The following is a 22,264-nucleotide window of genomic DNA, read 5'->3' as shown; positions in this document are numbered from 1 at the left end:
TTTAATTTTTAGAGCTTATTTTTTATCGAAAAAATAATCTAAAAATATCTAAATTCATATATTAACATTGTGAATGTGAAAAATATTTTTTGGATTCACCGTGTGAATCCAGATTCACGTTATTAATTTTCAAAGATTCACATTGTGAATTTGACGTAAAAAAAATCGAATTTTATATTATTGGAAAAAGGATAAAAAGTTATGAATTTCCGTATTTTTATTTATTTATTTTTTTTTGATAAAAAATAAGTTCTAAAAGTTGAAAAAAAGATTGGTTCCTTGGTTAATTATGGTTCTCTATTGAACCTCACCCTATATATATATATATATATATATATATATATATATATATATATATATATATATATATATATATATATATATATATATATATATATATATATTTGCATCCGACGCTTAACGTTGGTAAACGGCACGTATATATATATATATATATATATATATATATATATATATATATATATATATATATATATATATATATATATATATATAAGTCTTACCTTTAGAATTGGGAAATCTCCAGAAAAGTCCTAAAATTTTAGTCTAATTTACGAAAAAGTCCCGAACTATTTTTTGTTTACAGAAAAGCACAGAATACCGGCTAAAACTTCGAAAAAACCCTTTTTGGCTGGTTTCGTAGATTTTGCCGGTATTCTGTCCTTTTTCGTTAGTTTGCTCAAAATATTATGATTTTTTTTTTTAAATTACCCGATAACCAAAATATTTGGAGTTTTTTGAAAATTACTATAGAATTAATGGATATTGTTATTAACAAATCATTTATAAACATAATTTATTTTTATTATAAACAAAGGAAATACATTTGTTGCTAATTTCTAGGAATAGAATGATCAACTATGTACTTCTCTATTGTTTGTTGAGTACTTCAAAGTCTCTATGTTCTTCCTATGTATCGTTGTGAGTGTCATAGTGAGAAGTACTCTGTTAGGTTTGACCAATACAATAGTTGATAATATTTATTAATACACAATCAATAAGATCTATTAGAAAATATCATTACACGAACATATAGATCTTTCATTATGTTGTTTAGCCCACCTACCACCTAACCTCCAAACATTACCCAGTAACAACCATAAAATTACACACATCTATCAAGAGTGAAAAGTAAATTTTGAATGACAATTTAAATAGATAATAAACGTTCACTTGTTTCCATATAAATTATCATTCACGGTTCACTTTTCACATTTTATAGATGTGTGTTAGCCGATGGTTGTTAACATGTAATGTATGAATGTTGGTTGGTAGTTAGGTTAAACAACATAAGAGGAACACCAACATTAGAGTAATGCTAACTAAGTTCATCTCACCATCATACCTATAACAATGCATAGGAAGAACGTAGAAAGTTTGAGTGGCCAGGAAGCAATAAAGTACTTAGACTACCAATTTATTTCTAGAAATTAGCAACAAATGTATTTTCTTTTTTTATAATAAAAATATTTTTTATGTTTATAAATGATTTGTTGATAATAATATCCATTAATTTCATGGTAATTTTCAAAAAAGTCCCAATATTTTGGTTATTATGTAATTTTTGGAAAAGTCCAAAAATTTTGAGCAAAGTAACGAAAAAGGACAAAATACCGGCAAAATTTGCGAAACCGACTGAAAAGGGTTTTTTCGATGTTTTAACCGGTATTCTGTGCTTTTCAGTAAATAAAATTTAGTTTGAGACTTTTTCATAAATTAGACTAAAATTTTAGGATTTTTCTGAAGATTTCCCTTTAGAATTTAAGAAAAGTGGGATTGTTGGAGATTAATAAGAAAATTTTGAGAATTTTTGTGGAATTTGCGATTTTTATTTTATTTTTATTTTTATTTTTTTTAATTCGTTGTCTATGTATCCAAGTATTTTTATTGAATTTTGGCTGATTTTTTTTTGTTGGACCGGATAATGATGGATGGTCCGGTGAATTTAGGTTGCCTTACTTCCAATCTTTTAGACCATTTTATTGGCCATTAAGGCCCAACAACTTAAATTTTCAATTTTTCTTATTAATGAATTATTTATTTATTTATTTATTAATCTATCGTAATAATTAATAATGATTTTACAACGTTCAATTGACCACATATCATTTTGTTATAATTATGAGGTATATTTATTTTCCACTTGTCAATTACTTTATCTTTCAATTTCAATATATAATTAATTTAGTTTCCATAAATTTAATCAACCAGAATGATTATTAATTTCAAACTTTAAATTTTAAGTTTCAATCCGAATTTCAAATAAATTTATAGTTTAAATCTTTATATTTAACATTTTGTTCTAATTAACTCGTTTAATATACGGGTCTGACAACTAAACACATAATTTTAATTAATTTATTTATTTTTTACATGTTTTTTCTCATAATTTTCATCTATTTCAGATTTCAAATTCAAATAAATTTCTTATTTAATCGTTCCTATTTAATATTTTGTTTTAATCAAACTGTATAATATACGGGTCTCACAACTAGTTATTATTATTATTTTTTAACATTTGATTTTGTATAGTTCCTCGTTCGGTGCTTATTAAGCCCGAAACTCATGTCTTCTTCCCAATTTTCTTTTATGTGACTGAAAAGATATGTTCGAATCATATGATGGTTGTTAGATAGTTTTGGTTCTTATTTCTTGGTTTTGACATTTTAACAAATTCAACTTGATGTATTGGGTTCGGCCATTTGGATTGTCAAAATCGATGCCACGGAAATCTAGATTAAGGTAATTTGCTATTCCCCATTTCTTGATTTTGAAACATTGTCATTTAAAATTATTGCAAATGATAATTTATTTTTTATGTTAAAAAACAAAAAGCCACTACTAGAAAGTTGGATGTTGATATTAGCAATATTCATGTGTTCACAACAAGAGAAAACATGGTTTTCCCTGTTGGGTTCTGCTATTTGTCAATATAGATGCTAAATTGGTTTTATTTGTTTTCTATTTTGACTTGTTTGTTTATTTGTGTTTGTGAAGTTAAAGGCGGAAGATGACTATTATAAAGGTTGGTGTTGATAATGAGAGAAATACGTTTGTTTCTTCCAATTACCATAGATGTATGAAATTAAGTTATGTCTTAACCTACAAAGTCTTATTACGTTGGAATAATGCGAGATTGCAGGAAGAAGTCAGCTATATTGGTATTGTTGTTCTTTGAATTAGGCCTACAAGGATCAGGTTGGATGCTTTTTAGACTTTAATCCACCTTATAACACTTTGAATCTGTACTAGGTATGTACCTAATTTAGATTCTGATGTTGAATATTTCCAAGATAGCAACAGAAATTTGGGATGCTCTCATGTTGTCGGCCCATATCTTGTGATAGTGTGAGAAGTTGGAAATATTAGTATTTCATCCACTTTGTTTTTTTGGTCATAATTTTTTTTTTACCTTTGAAAAAATATATGAAATAACCAAACTCATTAAAATTTAATTCTTCACAAAATGAGTACAATCATGAAAATTTGAAAAAAAAAATATTATTTATTTTTATTTTATTTTTTTTAAAAAAAACCTAGAAAAAAAATTCTCTAAAAATCATAAAGATTTAAATGATAATTCTAGTCAATATACTAGTGACTTTGTAAAAAAAAATCAAAAATGAGCTTTTGAAGTGTTTATTTTTATTTTTAAGAAATATTAGTTTTTTTAAAAAAATGTTTAACATAATAGAATACAAAATGTGATGATTTAAAATATCTATGATTAAAAAAAACGTTTGATTCAATTTGATTATGATCCTTAATTTGTTATTTTCTAGAAATATTTAGAATCAAATATTTTATAATCCTTAATTATATCTTTTATGATTCAAAATATATAATGATCCATAGATTTTTTTTGAACAAAAACTACATTTAATTAAATATTTATCCAAAATCATATGATTCAAAAATGATTTAATTCAAAATACTTGGATTTTAAATTTTATGATCCAAAAATAATATGATTTAAAAAAGTATGAATAAAAGTATTATGATTCTTAATATTCTTCTTATTTAAAATTTTTATAATTGTTAAACAATAAAAACTCAAACTGATACTCAGTTTAAAAAAATCAAAAAAATGAAAATAGACAAAAAATCAAAAAATAAAAACAAAAATAAAGAAAAACACTAGTATCTTCAAGTATATAGTAAAAGATATTAAAAATATAAAAAAAACAAAAAAAATGAATCTTTTTTTTAAATAAATAAATAAAAACTAAAAAAATAAAAAATCGTTCTAACGGAGCTTATATCTGTTTAATATTTATTTAATTTTTTTAATGAAAAATTAAAAAAAAAAACATGTACTATAATTTTTTGCGAACTATAGGAACGAAATTTGAACTTTAAACCCAATTGTAGGGCTGATTTTGCGAAAAAAAGATAACAATGTTAACAATGAAACTCGTTAAGTGAGCTAGAGTGGTAATTATGCGAGAAAGTTGTGGTTATAGCAATAATAAAAAAAATGTTAGGACTTTTATTAATTATGAGTTAAGAACTTATGACTTTATGATATTACTCCTAAAATAAATATTGTAGTTTTTAATTTTTTGGGAATATTTTTTAATAAGTACCATTTTTTGCAATCCAATATATTTTTCATAAAAAAATTTATTTATGACTTTACAAATTCAACTTTTTTTTTCTAAATTGTAGACTTTTTATAAAAATATATCATGTATAAGACATATTAACAGTTTAAAATATCATATTTACAGTTTAATAAACATATTAATTCAATAATACACAGTTTAATATTTTAATGCATACATTCATTTATATTTTAACTCAAAATATATAAAATATACAACTTAATACAGTCCGTTTTTAGTTTAATACATAAAATTCACAACATCACATAATAAAATTCATTATACACTACATCACATATTCAAAGAATTTAAACCCAAACTCTACCACCACCATCACCAACTACTACCACATGTCACCACCAACCACTTATGTCATCTTCACTATCATCATTCGTTCTAAATCAGATCTGTATATAAATTCATTGATTAAAATTAAATACAATATTCATAATTTAATAAACTAATTAATTCACTTATTCATAGTTTAATGCAATAAAGTTACATGACACAAACAAAAATATGTTCGCAAGAAAATTAATACAAACATTCATATATAAATCATTCATATTTTAACATAAAATCAATCAAAAAATTTACAGCTTAATCCAGTTCATGCACATTTTAGACAGAAAATTCACAACTTAGAGCAATCAGTAACATAAAAATCATAATTTAATACGCAAACTTCTAATCTTAATATAGACAATTCGCAGTTTACATAGAAAATTCACAGTTTAATGCAGTCAATTTACAGTTTAAAACATGAAAACCATAACTTATTGCACAAAATTCATAGCTTAATACATCAAATTCACAATTTAATACAAAAAAAATATGAATTCATAGGCATATCAACTTAAAACTCTTAATACAGTCAATTAACAATTTAATTTACAAAATCCATAGCTTAATACAATAATTTTATAGTTTAAAATACAAAATCCACAGGTTAATATAGTAGATTCATAGTTTAAAAATAAATTCATAGTTAATGCAGTCAATTTACAGTTTAAAACACAAAATCACAACTTAACACACAAATACATAATATAATACAAAAAATTTACAGCTTAATACACAAAAAGTATACAATCACAACCATATTATCAAATTATAACTCTTAATATAGTCGATTAACAATTTAATATACAAAATTCACAACTTAAAAAAATCAAGCATTTGTAGTTTAAAACTTATAAAAATCATGCATTCACAAAATTAAAACTTATAAAAATCCGTGAAGTCACAACTTAAAACTTATATTTTCATATTGATAATAGTTAAAACTAACATTAAAATAAAGAAACAATAAACGAAACATGAAAACATCACACTCGCAACTTAAAAAACATAAATTAACATTATTTTAAAAAAACACTAACATAATATTTGACTCATTCACAGTTAAAACATGGTTTAATAGAAATAAATAATAGTTTAAACATTAAAACATCACAATTCACAACTTAAAAAAAAAAATACTAAATATACATTATTTGAAAAAATATTAACATAGTAACACATATTCTAAATTAAATTCACGACATAACAATCTTAACACATAAACATAAATTGTGAATAACAATTTGAAGCAAATATTATAACAAATAAGAAAAAAAAAACATGGATTCACAATTTAATAGTAGGTTCACAACTTAATATCATTTAAAACAAAGATTAACAAAAACAAACAACAAATTAGAGATTTAAACATTAATTTCACACCTTAGCAAAAGAAAAAAAGTCAAAATAAAACTTTTTTTTTTCACATGGATAATAAATAGTGCAAAACTTTTAGAATAAATGAGCTTATACTATAATAAAATAATATATTCTTGAAAAGTCAAACTCAAAAGATGTATAATTAATACTTCAAAATTATAAGATTTAGAATAGTTAAATTCTTAATAAAACAAGTAGATAACCAAAAAAAAAAAAAAAAAAAAAACTATATGAAGCAAAAGTTAGTAAAAAAAATGTCATCCCATGTTCTTAATTAACAATGTTTTAATACTAGAATAAGACTTTAAATATTACTCTATCTCTCTCTAAAATAGAAGTTGTAGATTTTGTCTCTTACTAACAAAAGCATCGGTAAACCACCATGAAATGCCTCCCTCTCCTACAACACACATGAATATGTTTATCCTTCGGCAACCAGTGAGGGGGCAAGCGATAGGGGTGGTGGTCAGAGACGAACAAGATGGTTGGTGGTGATCAGATTGTTGAAAATGACGACTTCTGGAGGTCAAGGAAGCAAGTGATGTCGCCAAAGAAGGAAACAGAGGAGATAAGTGGTTATGGTGGGGCAGCGGTGGTTGATTACAGTTCCTTAGAGGCATCAGTGGTCGTTTTTAGTGGTGGTTCACGGTGATGATTTCTAGATCGAGATATGGTTGGTGGTGGCGGTTTCGAGATCTAGTTCCGATGTAGATTTGGTGGGATTTCATGTAGATCTGGTGAGATTTGATGTAACTCTAGTGAGATCTGATGCACATATGGTGGTTCATCAGAGTTTGGAGATGACGATAGCAGAAGTGAACAGATGACACGGTTTTGAATGGCGGAGATGGTATCAAAACTGAACGAAGGAGGCAGTGGTGGTTGTGGAAAGTTGTTGGAGTAATATTGTTTGCCTGCAGTAGGGGCAACGACGGTGGGTGTCACCGAAGGAAGGAAGCAAAAAGCAAAGACGAAAAGTGTTTTTGAAGTCTAGTGAAAGGAAGCATTGCATCTGATCATATCTATGTTGCATAAAATTTATTGTTGACCAAAATGCCCATGTTTTTTTTTTTTTTACCATTTATCAAAAAATAAAAAAAATCAAAGTATTTCAAACTACAAAAATACCTTAATAATAGCCTAAAAATAAATGGTTCTTAGGTTCTTAATCTTTTTTGTTTCTCATTTGATATATATATATATATATATATATATATATATATATATATATATATATATATATATATATATATATAAAGACACTTTTAGAAACTAGATTTTTTTTCATTTTCAGATTTCTTTTCTTACTTAAATAACCTATTATAGTCTTTATTTACTTATGATAATTTCAGAGCTTTTTTCAAAAGCTCTTCATTGTTCAACAAATAAAACACAACTTTTATTCTTTAGTCTTTAATTTTTTATTTTTTTTTTATTTTTTTGGTTTTTTGTAACATTAAACCCCATCACCCCCAAATACAACATATGTGGATTATTAATAACCCTTATCCATAAGCGACTCAAATACAATATATTCCGGTAATTAGCAACCCTAAGCCATCAAGGAATCATATCCAACACATGATATAATCAGTAACCTAAACATATAATCAAAGGTAAAACCTCAGCCTATGACGTAAAACCTTAATGTTTAACCAAAATTCAACATTATCAAAAGTCAACAGTCAACCTTCCTTGACTACCATACCACGACCTTCCCCTGACCGCATCACGGTTGCTAAATGAAAAAAAATTGTCGCGTAGCTACTCAGTCCGGCAAGCGATAACAAGGAAATAGATAGTCTGATTCGAATCTTATATGCTCCGGTTATAGGATCGATCATATATGCTATGACATTTACTCGACCTGATGTGACTTATGCCTTAAGCATGGTTAGCGGATATCAAGGAAATCTTGGTTTAGCTCATTGGATTACAATGAAGAACATTCTTAACTATTTGCGATAAACAAAGGATATGATCTTATTTTTCGGTAGCAAAGATGAACTTAAAGGGAATGGGTATAGTGACGCCAGTTTTCAAATAGATCGAGAGTACATCACAACAAGCAAGTTCCAAACAAAAAATAGTAGCTAATTTTACTTATGAATCAGAGTACATCACAACAAGCAAGGTAACGAAGGAGGCTATGTGGTTAAAGAATTTTATTGGAGATCTTACATTTACTCCATTAATCCAAGAACCAATGGAAATTTTTTGTGAAAACAAGGGTGCAATAGCTTTGATGAAAGAACCTAAAGATCATGGAAGCTCTAGGTACATTGAGAGGATATATTACTACACTCGTGGCGAATCGTGTATCATCAAAAGAGAATCCTGTTGATCCTCTCACAAAGGGTATGAGTAAGGTCAAACACTTTAAGCATACTAGGAGCATTGGACTAAGAGACGATATTATATTTTAGATTTTAGTAGTTGGTTATTTTGAAACATTGTAACAATGATGAATTCTAATTGAATGGTGATTACTTTAATATAGATTTATTTATATTCATTGTGTATGAAACCATTTGTCAATTAATGTATCATTGTGTTTCATTTTGCATGTTTTACTTCCTGAATATTGAGTTATTTGAAATACCATAGTCAGTCGTACTTTGGTAGTAAATATGTACTACCACTCCAACTTGCACTGTGAAGACATTAGACACTGCTAAGTCAGTTCACCCTGACAAGGTTGTTCACACTACCAAGTTAGTTTACACTGACATGTTGAGTCTCACTGCGAAGAAAGTTCACACTGCCACTCCAGTTCACGTTTCAACGAATTCTTCAAGACATCACACACTGACACATCACTGCACACTGATAAGTTTTTTCACACGACAAAGCTTTTGGTAGTATCAAGCTATCTTAGGATGTGAAGACTGCATCCCACGCTACCAAGACTCAAGTTCCATCTCCAACTCCAAACATCAGAAGAGCTCAAGCTGGTAAGTTTGTTGATGTATGTTTTTGTTTAAATAATTCTTTTTATAGGGTCAAACACAAAAAGAAAAAGAAGTTGAGTCACACAAATCCAAAGAAGGTATGGGTTCCTAAGAACACATCTCCAGAACCAAGTAAGAGGAAGCAAGTCTAGGTTATGAAGAAAACATCTTCCTAATCTTGAATGAAGCCAATAAATGAAGTTAGAAAGATTCATTTGAATCAAATGTCTCTAGGAAAGAAGATGAGTGCTATGAAAAGTCAAGCTGGTTGTTTTATATATGACCAGCTACTTTTCGGAGAAGTGAGGTATGTTCCAAAACCCAATCTCAAATGGGTTCCTAAGGTTGTTTTTAATTTCTAAGGATGTGAGAGAGTATAACTTTTTTTTAATAATCTATATTAGTTGTCTCTCTCACTAAGGAAATGTATGAAAAGTGTGTCTATATGGTTATTTTATTATTATTTCTCATGTTAATTTTTTTGGAGGTTGTCCTGAAATGCGTTGTAGAAAATGTAAAGTCTTGTTAAGAAAAAGGCTTTGCAGTTATCAGATGGCTATAGTTAAACAAGATGAGTATGGTGGTTCTTATCTCTCTCTATTAAAACATTTTGCAGTCTATAAGGCATTCCATTCTACTTGCTTTATTTGTTGGAATGATGTATTTAAAGATAAAGTATATAAAAGAAAGGAGGTGTTGGTTGCATGGTTGTCAAAGGGATCGTTTTTAAGGATGACCCATGTTTGGTTAAAAGATGTAAAGGAAGATGTGTCATCAGCTTACATTCACGCTGACTTAAAAGTTTAAGTTGTTTTCACTAATATGATTCTACATAACACTAATCATGGGTTTAGGCAACCAATATCACCTTCCAACTTTGTCACCTAGCTTTTCTCTACCTCATTTGTCTCTGATCACGTCTTTCACCCTACATCTCTTATCTCACCAAACTTATGCTAGTCTTACAATCTGATGGGTAGCTACAAGTCTGGAGAAAGCATTAAATGATGGGTTTTAGCCATAAGAACTTTCCTATGTGCGCATGCAAAACCCTAATTTGGATCTAGGCTTTCTAATTAAACATGCTTTGAATCCAAGACTTCTAATAACTAATTAGGTATAAGAACAATACTAAATCAGATCTAGAATTATACCTTTGAATCTCTTGCTTGATCTTGTTGTCTTGGAGCTCTAGAGTCACAATTGTCACTCCTCTAATGGCTTACAAACACCAAATAGCAACGAGGATGATTTGGGAGAGAGGGGCTAGGAGGAAATTGGCCAGAGGTTCTCTATTCTTAATAAGGTTCCGATTTCCCTTTGCCATAGGGTCTATTTATACTTGTATACTCCTTAAGGGTTACAACTTAAACCCTAGTTGGATAATCTTCTCTTAAAGCAATCCATATCCTTACCATAGATATCCTTGGACGATTTTAAGCTATCCCTAGCTTCTAGAATTCGTCCAACCCCTATCCAATAAGGATTTACAGTCTAAAGTTTAACTATCAAACAATTTACAGTTTATACCCTTTTATTTAATTAATCTCTTTAAGTCACCAAATTAATACTAATTAATTTATGACTCATATTAATCAAATAACAATATTATTATTCCTTATATTATTCTCATAATATATTAATAATATTTATTCTCTCATAATAAATCATCCTGTCAAGTTGCTATGGTGAAGGCAACCCAAAAGGACCATGCACAATCGGGTCAAATACTTGCCTAATATAGTTGCAACCTTAGACACTATTCCAACAGTCTCCCACTTGGATAAGTCTAGTAACTATATATACAAGTACAATTCGATTTGCAATCGTAGCTCTCAAAGACGCTGTCAAACTCTGATCTAATCAATCTTGTCCTTTAGATAAGGGATCGTACAGTCCTCTGTTAGATATCATGCTGACAGTTCTATGGAATGATTAGTCAAGCATTTAGGTTTCTCGATCTCTGATTTATTTGACATAGAAGTTAATCGAACACATCAATTCAGTTCTGACCGGGCCCGGCACATAAGTCAAATCAAATCATCGAGCGGCCGAGATATCGCTTTTAACCTCTTAGGATAAAAGTCACAGATAAACTTCGACTTATATGCATTTACTTATTCATTAATCAACTATACACAACAATGCGTTTTATAACACCGAATTACTGATGCGTTTTCGCATTATCAATATACAACCAATTAACAAATAACAAACCATATATCTAGGTCTTAAGACTATATGATATTATCGTCTTGCGATCACCCTTTTATATCATATTCCATAAGGTGATTCCAACAAGCGTGGGTTTGTTCCAATGCTCAAAACCAGTTCATAAGCACTCATGAACGTCGTAGCAATCTTTTGCTATGTCTAATACCATTTAGACAATCTACGCACCGATTCATGACAATCTTCATTCATATCTACTTCCGACATATGAACGATTGTGGACAATTTGAATAATTCGACTATTCTTAATAAATTCAATTATTCTGGAAGTCAAAACATGCAAAGTGAAACAATAGTTAAACAATTAACATAAGATAATAACATTACTCATAAATAAAACTCCTTTATTTAATCATCAAATGTTAATTACATTTATCTATTATACATTTCTAATACTATCTAATCTATGCTAATATCATCCTTCAGCCCAATACTCCTAGCATGCTGCAAGTGCTTAACCCTGCTCAGTCCCTTCGTAAGCGGATCTGCTGGGTTATCTTCTGATGATATCCTCTTCACTACGAGTTTCCTTCTTCTACACGATGTCTAATAAAATGATATTTTCTGTCGATATGTCGTGATCTACCATGATCCCTCGGTTCCTTGGTCAAGGCAACCGCTCCTTCATTATCATAGAAAATCTCCATGGGCTCCTTTATGGCAGGTACAACTCCAAGATCACCAATGAAGTTATTCAACCATATTGCCTCCTTTGACACTTCGCTCGCTGCAATGTATTCTGATTCGCATGTTGAATCAACCACGGTTTCCTGCTTGGAACTTTTCCAAGTCACTGCTCCACCATTAAGGGTAAAGACCCAACCCGACTGCGAACGGTAGTTATCCCTGTTGGTCTGAAAGCTTGTGTCACTATACCCTCGCACCTTCAAGTCATCCCTCCCTCCGAGGACTAAGAACCATTCCTTCGTTCTCCGAAGGTACTTAAGGATATTCTTCACCGCAATCCAATGGGCTCTGCCAGGATTCCCTTGATATCTACTAACCATGCTCAAAGCAAAAGCTACATCAGGGCGAGTACAAGTCATAGCGTACATGATTGAGCCAACTGCGGAAGCGTATGGTACTCGGCTCATTTCTGCTATTTCAGCTTCGGTACTCGGACTTTGAGTCTTACTCAACTTGGCATTACTTTGTATCGGTAATTCTCCCTTCTTCAAGTTCTCCATACTAAAACGTTTTAGTACCTTCTCTAAGTAAGTGTTCTGACTAAGTCCTATTAGTCTCTTACTTCTTTCTCTTACTATCCTTATTCCCAAAATGTAAGAAGCCTCTCTGAGGTCCTTCATAGCGAAGCACTTCCCGAGCCAGGACTTAACTTCCTGCAGAGTCGGGATGTCGTTTCCTATGAGTAATATGTCATCGACATATAGAACGAGGAAGCTAACTATACTCCCACTGGCTTTGACATATACACATGATTCATCTTCGCTTCGTACAAATCCAAACTCTTTGACTTTCTCATCGATGCAAAGATTCCATCTGCGAGACCCTTGCTTAAGTCCATAAATGGACTTCTCAAGCTTGCACACTCTATTCGGATGCTTCGGATCCACAAACCCCTATGGCTGAGCCATGTAAACATCCTTAGCCAACTTTCCGTTAAGGAAATCGATCTTGACATCCATTTGCCAAATCTCATAATCATGAAATGCGGCAATCGCTAGCATCACTCTAATATATTTTATCTTCGCAACTGGTGAGAAGGTCTCATCATAGTCAACTCCGGGAGTTTGAGTAAAGCCCTTCACAACCAATCGCTCTTTATATGTGTGTAATTTTCCATCCACGTCGGTCTTCTTCTTGAAGATCCATTTGCACCCAACGGTCTTACGTCCGGGTACATTATCAACCAAATTCCAAACTTGGTTATCATATATGGATTGGATCTCGCTATCCATTGCCTCTTTCCACTTTGCAGACTCCGGGCCTACCATGGCTTCCTCAAAGCTATTAGGTTCATCAAGGTTTATTAGTGTACTATCACTAATATACGTGTCCCCTTCGGTAGTAATATGAAAACCATATAACTGGGGTTGAAACCTAACTCTTTCAGAACGTCTAAGAGGTAACGATACGTCAATCGGTTCAACCGGAGTTTCCTCCTCGTGTTGAGTGCCAGCGGTAGAGGTTCCTTCATCTATCAATTCTTGAATCTCTTCAAGTTCGATTTGCCTCCCACTGTCTCCCTGGCTTATGAGTTCTCGCTCTCGGAAAACTCCTCTCCTCGCAAAGAAGACAACATTGTCCTTTGGTCAATAGAAGAGATATCCAAAGGATTTCTGTGGGTAGCCGATGAAAATACATCGCTCACTTTGAGGTTCGAGCTTGTCGTGAGTATCTCGTCTTACGAAAGCTTCATAACCCCAAACCTTGATATGTGCCAACGAGGGAGCTTTCCCTGTCCACATCTCGTGAGGTGTTTTGGCAACGTTCTTAGTAGGGACTCAGTTAAGGATATGGGCGGCAGTCTCTAAGGCATACCCCCAAAAAGAGATTGATAGTGAAGCACGACTCATCATAGAGCGAACCATGTCCAACAAGGTTCGATTACGCCTTTCTGCCACACCATTCAATTGTGGTGTCCTAGGTGGCGTCAATTGTAAAACTATTCCACACTCCTTGAGATAATCGTGGAATTCAAGACTTAGGTACTCTCCTCCTCGATCGGATCGAAGAATCTTGATTTTCCTGCCCAATTGATTCTCCACTTCATTCTTGAACTCTTTGAACTTTTCAAAAGTTTCAGACTTTTGCTTGATTAAATAGATATACCCATATCTACTATAGTCATCGGTAAAAGTCACGTAGAAGCGGTTCCCATCCTTCGTGGTTGATCTAAACGGTCCACATACATCGGTATGTATTAGGTCCAATAGACCCTCACCCCTTTCGCAAGAACCAGCGAAGGGTGACTTAGTCATCTTTCCAAGCAAACAAGACTCGCATGTGTCATCTTCCCTAAGGTCGAATGACTCCAACACTCCATCCTTTTGGAGTTGGGCTATGCGTTTCTTGTTGACATGTCCAAGGCGACAATTCCACAAGGATGCCTTATCCATACTATTGGAAGAATCTATATTCAAAACATCATTTCCTAAGTCATCAACAATCATAACAGTTTCATAAATTCCATTGCATGGTATAGCTTCAAAATAAAAGACACCATTCAGATAAGCTAAAATAGTACCATTCTCATTATTAAAAAGAAATTCTAAAACCTTGTCTAAATAAACCATGAAATGAAATGATGTTTCTAGCCATTTCTGGCGAATAGCAACAATTGTTCAAATCTAAACATAAATTATTCCTAAGAACTAAAGAATACACTCCAATCTTGGTCATAGGCGACGATCTTTTGTTCCCCATGATTAGACTGATCCTTCCTTGCTCCACATCCCTACTTCTTCTTAGTCCCTGCACATTAGAACAAATGTGATAACCACAATTGGTATCAAGAACCCAAGAAATAGCATGATTAGAATCATTAGATTTAATTGTGTATATACCTACCAAAGACGGCTTGATCTTTCCTTCCTTAATGGCTTGTAGGTACTCTGGGCAGCTTCTCTTCCAATGTCCTATCTTATGGCAGTGGTGGCACTCTGCCTCCTTAGGGTTAGGGCAGGGCTTAGCAGGATCAACTTTGGTCCCACTAGAAGAGGTACCATTTCGGGCTTTAACCTTGCGATAGTTCTTAGACGAAGCCTTCCTCTTCTTTCCCTTTCCTTGACCAATAGCCAAGACAGGAGCAGCGGGTGGATTGAGAGTTGGTGCAGCAGAATTGTCTTTGAAGTTGCTCTCAACGACCCTCAAGAGACCTTGGAGTTTTCTTAGGGTGACCTCCTCTTTGATCATGTGGTAGGTCATCCTAAATTGATTGTAGCTCAGAGGCAAAGAGTGAAGCACCATGTCGATCGCCAAGTCTTCCCCAAAGTCAACATTTAGCTTGCGAAGGCGGTCGACATACCTTTGCATCTTTTGCAGGTGCACGGTAAGAGACTCTCCATGACCCATCTTAGCGGAAATCATGTTAGTGAAAATCTCATAATGCTCTTGTCTCGCGTTCTGGTGGTATCTCTCCAATAAGTCATGATGCATTTCGTACGGGTACATGTCCTCATAGGACTTTTGGAATTAGGAGTTTATGGTGGCTATCATGATGCAATGTACCTTCGTTGCATTGCGCTCATGAGTCTCAAAAGCGGTCATTTCAGCCGGAGTAGCGATTTCAGGGTTGATTTTCTCGAGCTTCTCATCGAGGACATACTCCTTATCCTCATAGCGAGCAATGGTGCGAATGTATCTTATCCATTCGCTAAAGTTCGTTCCATCGAAGGTGACCTTTTGGCAAAGGCTCATCAATGTGAAAGAACTAGCAGCAGCATTGTTTGCGCTCGACATCTACAAATAGAAAGGACAAAGATAGATTAGAATATGAATCCCTAATTATCACCCAATAAGAAAAATTAGGGCTAGGATCCAACAACAATATTTACACATTAGAAAAGGGATGTTGTCATCCAACATGCAAATAATATGAAGGTAAGTGAATGACGATTCACTAATTCTCCACCACAAAACCTAACTATTAGTCCTAAATGTATTGAGAATTCCTAGGTTCGGATGAGATTCATTGAAACTATTCAATGGCATGTTTAAATCTCGATATGCCCCTCTTGTTTGTGACTGGGATACCGAGGATCACAAAGCGGGTGTGAATTACCATGCAAATTCACATGGTTCCTTCATTGTAACGATCACCTATTCGATGTGCCGGTAAACCACACACGCTCCATCGAACTATGATAAACAATGAATCACGCTTTGCCACCTTTGCTTAGAACCAATTAGTGTGCCAGTAAACCACACACGCTCCACTAACTTCTTAGCAAGGGTGCAAAGTGTAATTTCATGGGATTGCATCAATTCACTTTTCCTAAAGTAACTAAGATTAAGAAATTTTAAAGATATGTAGTTACTTTATATTTCTTATTATACTTTTAATGAGAGGATGAGGTTGCCCTATCCTACCCGTTCGGATAACGACCCTCCACCGATCAAGCAAGCGGTGGGTGTGAGTGTACACCCATTAAGCGCCATTTTATAGGCCGCAACCTTATACCCACCTTATAGATCGGCTTCGTGAATGAGGCCTACTAACGGTAAGACTAGCATTTTAGTTATACATATATATATATATATATATATTAATCTTGTAATATTATACTAGTATAGGGTTGTATTTTAAACTTTTAAAATCTAGGGTTTGAAGTTTAAATTGTCTAAATTAAAACTTTTAATCACAAAACATAAATTTCAAAACTTGAGGACAAGTTTTAAAACATTTAAAACATGGAGGATCAAATAACAAATAATTTCAATTAACAATTAATTTCCTAATTATCTATATTTGATTTATTCAAGATTTCATGCAAGATAATTACCAAATTAATCAAAATAATTAATTAATTATCATATAAGGAAATTAAATATTTTATTATTTGATAAATATCTTCAATTAGATCAAGATTATGTTCATATATATCAAAAAATCTGATTAGGGTTGATCTAATATGATTAAGGTAAGTTTCCATAAGATAATCATGAAGAAATCCCGAATCTGGCCTTTCCTGACACTTGGCTCGCCGAGTCAGGCCTACTCGTCGAGTCCACCATGGGACTCGCCGAGTCCATGACTCAGAAACAGAAAAATCGAATTTTGCAGTTAAGAAAGAAACAATCAAGCAACAATTTAATAGAAACCAAGCTAGGCTCTGATACCACTGATGGGTTTTAGCCATAAGAACTTTCCTATGTGCGCATGCAAAACCCTAATGCTTGGACCTAGGCTTTCTAATTAAACATGCTTTGAATCCAATACTTCTAATAACTAATTAGGTATAAGAACAATATTAATCAGTTCTAGAATCATACCTTTGAATCTCTTTCTTGATCTTGTTGTCTTCGAGCTCTAGAGTCACAATTGTCACTCCTCTAATGGCTTACAAACACCAAATAGCAATGAGGATGATTTGGGAGAGAGGGGCTAGGAGGAAATCGGCCAGAGGTTCTCTATTCTTAATAAGGTTCCGATTTCCCTTTGCCATAGGGTCTATTTATACTTGTAGACTCCTTAAGGGTTACAACTTAAGCCCTAGTTGGATAATCTTCTCTTAAAGCAATCCATATCCTTACCATAGATAGCCTTGGACGATTTTAAGCTGTCCTTAGCTTCTAGAATTCGTCCAACCCCTATCCAATAAGGATTTACAGTCTAAAGTTTAACTATCAAACAATTGACAGTCTATACCCTTTTATTTAATTAATCTCTTTAAGTCACCAAATTAATACTAATTAATTTATGACTCATATTAATCAAATAACAATATTATTATTCCTTATATTATTCTCATAATATATTAATAATATTTATTCTCTCATAATAAACCATCCTGTCAAGTTGCTATGGTGAAGGCAACCCAAAAGGACCATGCATAATCGGGTCAAATACTTGCCTAATATAGTTGCAGCCTTAGACACTATTCCAACACTAAAGCTTCTAGTTGTCAAGGAGAATTTCCTATTATGTTACACCCTAAAACCAAGAACGGCGGAAACATTCTGGGGCGGAGGACGTCATGTATAGTATCACAACAATGAAAAGTAGTAAACAAGCAACAACATCATGCATTGCATTAATAATATAATTATTATACAAGTGTCATGTAAAATTTTGATAAACACAAAAGCATAAATCAAAATGAAAGATGAGTCTTGAACAAGCTCCATCTTCCTTTCTCCTTGCATCGGTACCTGTCTATGATGACCTGAGGATACAAGTAATTTTGAAAGCGAGTATCAGCTTTAAAGCTGGTGAGATCATAAGTATTAATGTGTCTTAATTTGTAAAACTTGTAATTTAAGACTTGACATTGTTTTGAAAGAAAGCTCTTATAAGTATGAAAATGTTTGTAGAACAACTGTAAATGTTTGAAAAGCCCTAGGAATCCCTATAATTCCTACTATTATAAAATGGAGTCTTCTACTAAGACCTAACTGCTCTGAATGTAGACTTCTACCAAGACCCGACTGTGTTACTATTATTATTATTATAAGAAATTGTATCCTTTGGTACTAGGATACTCAAATATAATTCACCTCATTGGTTATGTGAATGAGTCACAAAATAAAGGTAATAATACAACTAACCTAAGTATTACCCTTTGGTACTAGGGTAACTAACAGTGTTAACTTAAGACATCCGTAGATGTACATTTACCTCTATTGCTAACATCTGGGTGTAGGAATAGTTAATCCCTTAAAGTATACCTGTAATGGTATCAACCGTTGACATCCGTGGATGTGCTTTTACCTCTATAGCTAACAGAGGTTCTAGGAATGGTCAATCCCGCAACATATCCTTTGGTACTAGGATATTCAATCCAATCTATCTCGTCGATTATGTGATTGTATCACAAGGTAAAGATAAGAATGAGGATTGTATAACATAATCTATACATATAAAATGTAATGATAACTCGTCATATATTATCTATGTAAACGTAATCATGTAAATGTAATCATGTAAATGTACTTATGTAAATGTACTCATGTAAAAGTAATCATGTAAATGTACTCATGTAAATGTAGTCATGTAAATGTAATCATGTGAATGTACTAGCTGTAACATGTGTTCTCTCTCTATTTAGCAAGTATTGACTCATGAATGAACTGACTCATTGTATGATATCGCGTTCTAGTAATAGTTCTAGTATCTTCCTAAATTACCCATATGGTAGTTTACTAGTAATCTAACTGGTACGTATGGACATGGATGTATACCCTTGCTACCCAAGGGTATGGGATGAACTGGAAGGACCTTTTATGACTATATATGTACACATGATATATAATTAATATTTAAACGACCTTCGGACGAGTACCCGATATCCCACCAGACTACATCTCAAGCGCAAAAAGGAAATAGGGTGGATAGCCTTCCTAAGTCTTTTAAACATTTCTTATATAACTATACATATAAAGGCATGAAATTTATAATATAAAAGCATAAATAAGTTTTGTAAAACATTTGAACATAAATATTATTTTAAGAAATGATCGACTTGATGTCAATCTATAAAACATTTTGAAGGCATGGGTTTGATAAAACAGTTTAGTATATAGAAACATTTGTTTGAAACGCAGTTGTAAATAAGTTTGAAATATGATATACAGAGTATGAGGTACAGTGTAATAAGGAGTTTAAAACATATAAAATGTTTATAAAAATCATTTGAAGGAAACTGTTTGGTAAAATGGCTAATGAGTAGCGAAATCATTTGAATGCTGTATATTAATCACATGTGATTGATGTAATAAGTAGCATAATTCTACTTATTAATAATATGTGATTGACATAATAAGTAGCATGATTCTACTTGTATCCCCCCCCATAAAACATTTAAAAATAGTTTAAAACATTAGTTAAAGGGGTATGAACTCACCTGCAGTAAGTGACTGGAATTGAACGGACTGTTATCGTAAGGAAGGATCGGACAAGTGCTTGGTGTCAAGTGAAGTCTTTAGACACACACAATGATCCTAATTACATATGAAGACATATGTATATAAATAATTAGTGATTAAAACACTAATTATACAAGTATAAACATTTAAACGCGAGGAAAACACTTTTGGTCAAGTGTTAGGAGGCTAATAGGTTGCAACAAAGGAGTGCAATGCCCCTAATGGGAGTTTTGACCTAAAGACCATATGTCTTGGAGTTTATGGCCTAGGGGAGTAAACTCCTGGCCGTAAACTCTGAACAAAGCCCCTAAATGAAGTTTAACAATTATACAACTCATGTGGTGAATTGTTTCAAGACTAAATCAAGTGTTTGGGTGCCATATTAACGCCTTTAAGGAGTTTACGGCCTTGGGACCATAATCCCTTGGAGTTTACAGCCGTAAGCTCCCTTGCGAGGGTGTTTATGGTGTTTTCAAGTCTCAAACATTTCTAGGTAATGATCTATGTTGGGTTCTAGGCATAAGGAAGGAGTTAGGGTGTCATTTGACCCCTTTTTAGGTGTTTACGGCCCAAGAGTTTGTCTTGGCCATAAACTCCTTTTTCCTTGTGATTCCTTATGTTTGCTAGGCTATAAACACTTTAGGGTACTTGTCCTTTTTAAGCCTAAGCCTTAGGAAGTGTTTCAAAGCATTTTGGCATGTTCAAGGGAGTTTACGGCCTAAGATATTCTTGGGCCATGAACTCCCAAACTTGGGTGATTCTAGGTTGATTTCATGTCCCTAATACACTCCTATACAAGTCCAAGGTTGTAGTACATCATGGGGGACAATCTAGGCTTGGTTTCGGGAGTTTACCGCCCAAGAACACCTTGGGGAGTAAACTCCTAAATCGGATGATTTAGCTATGTAATCTATGTTATGAACACATTTAAAGCTTTCTAACACTACTAGAAAGAGTTACTCACAAATTGGGATAAAAACCCGAAGATCCGTGAGAGAGAATTTTGACTTTTCTCTAAATGGAATTCAACTAATGAACCAATTAGGTTCAAAATTCTATTTATAGTCCTGAGATATTTTTGGCAGATAATATTTTTATTCCTGGAACGAATTCTAATGTCTTAGAGTATTGGAATAACAGTGTTGCACAAAACCCTAGTGCATCCACTCTCCTAATATCTCCTTAAGTGTAATATCCCGAAAACTGCCAAACTTATACTCGAAATCTGAGTTTTCACTGTAACTGTTCTACATCTATTGGCTTGATACGGTTTGTTCAGAATGGAAATTTCGGGTTGTCACATATTATCCTTTCTAATCCATTGGATAATGAAATAAATATGGGAAGAGATGGGTCTCTTGTCTCAAAAAATCAGAACAACAGTTCATCAGTCTCCAAATTAAAGAAGAATGATGTACGAGTCCCTTGCTTGGAATGTTGAAATGGTATTTTCGTCAAATAAAAGCATGGGTGACGTGAACTTTTAACGTTGATGTTTAAATGTTCAGCATATTAGTCTAATACGCATAGTTTGCACAGATGATAGCTTCGATGATTCCAATGTTCTGATAAATAGCGTCAATTGTACTAGACCAAAAAGTTATGTGATTCTGAAAGAAAATGACATGCTTCAGCGGCAAGAGGAAAAAAAATCATGGTTATATGCACATGACTTGTAGAGCTACTTGTGGATTCGAATTATGTTGGCTATGTCTTGGACCATATGTAGGACATGATGGAAGAACTTATAATTCATATACCAAATGTCAAGAAGGTGAAGCAAAATCCAGTTTAGAAAGAGTCTATCTTTTTGAAGAAAATGAAATAAAATGACTACATGAGTGTAAAAGTGAAAAATCATGTGGAGAGTTTGTTGGAACCTAAAAGTGAACCTCTAGCAATCTCTAGCCTTTTGTTGTTCCGAAGTTAGTATTTGTTCCGAAATGGAATAGTTTTTAGAGTCTATTTGTGGTCCGAAGTGATGTTGGTGTCCGGAGTGGAAAAGATTACATCCGAAGTGAAGAAATTGTTTAAAGATTGTCTTTCCGTGTTACATTTATTATTCTTGTCTTTTACTTGATGTAACAGTTCATAGGACTAAGTTTATTTTGTTAAAATGGATAATCAGAAGTATCATAAGTAAACACTTTATCCGGTCCTGTGTAAGTAACTTAGTTTTTACAATGT

Source organism: Lactuca sativa, chromosome 5 (assembly GCF_002870075.4).
Source record: "Lactuca sativa cultivar Salinas chromosome 5, Lsat_Salinas_v11, whole genome shotgun sequence".
In the NCBI taxonomy this organism is placed as follows: Eukaryota; Viridiplantae; Streptophyta; class Magnoliopsida; order Asterales; family Asteraceae; genus Lactuca; species Lactuca sativa.
Note: the sequence above shows the minus strand (reverse complement) of the source record.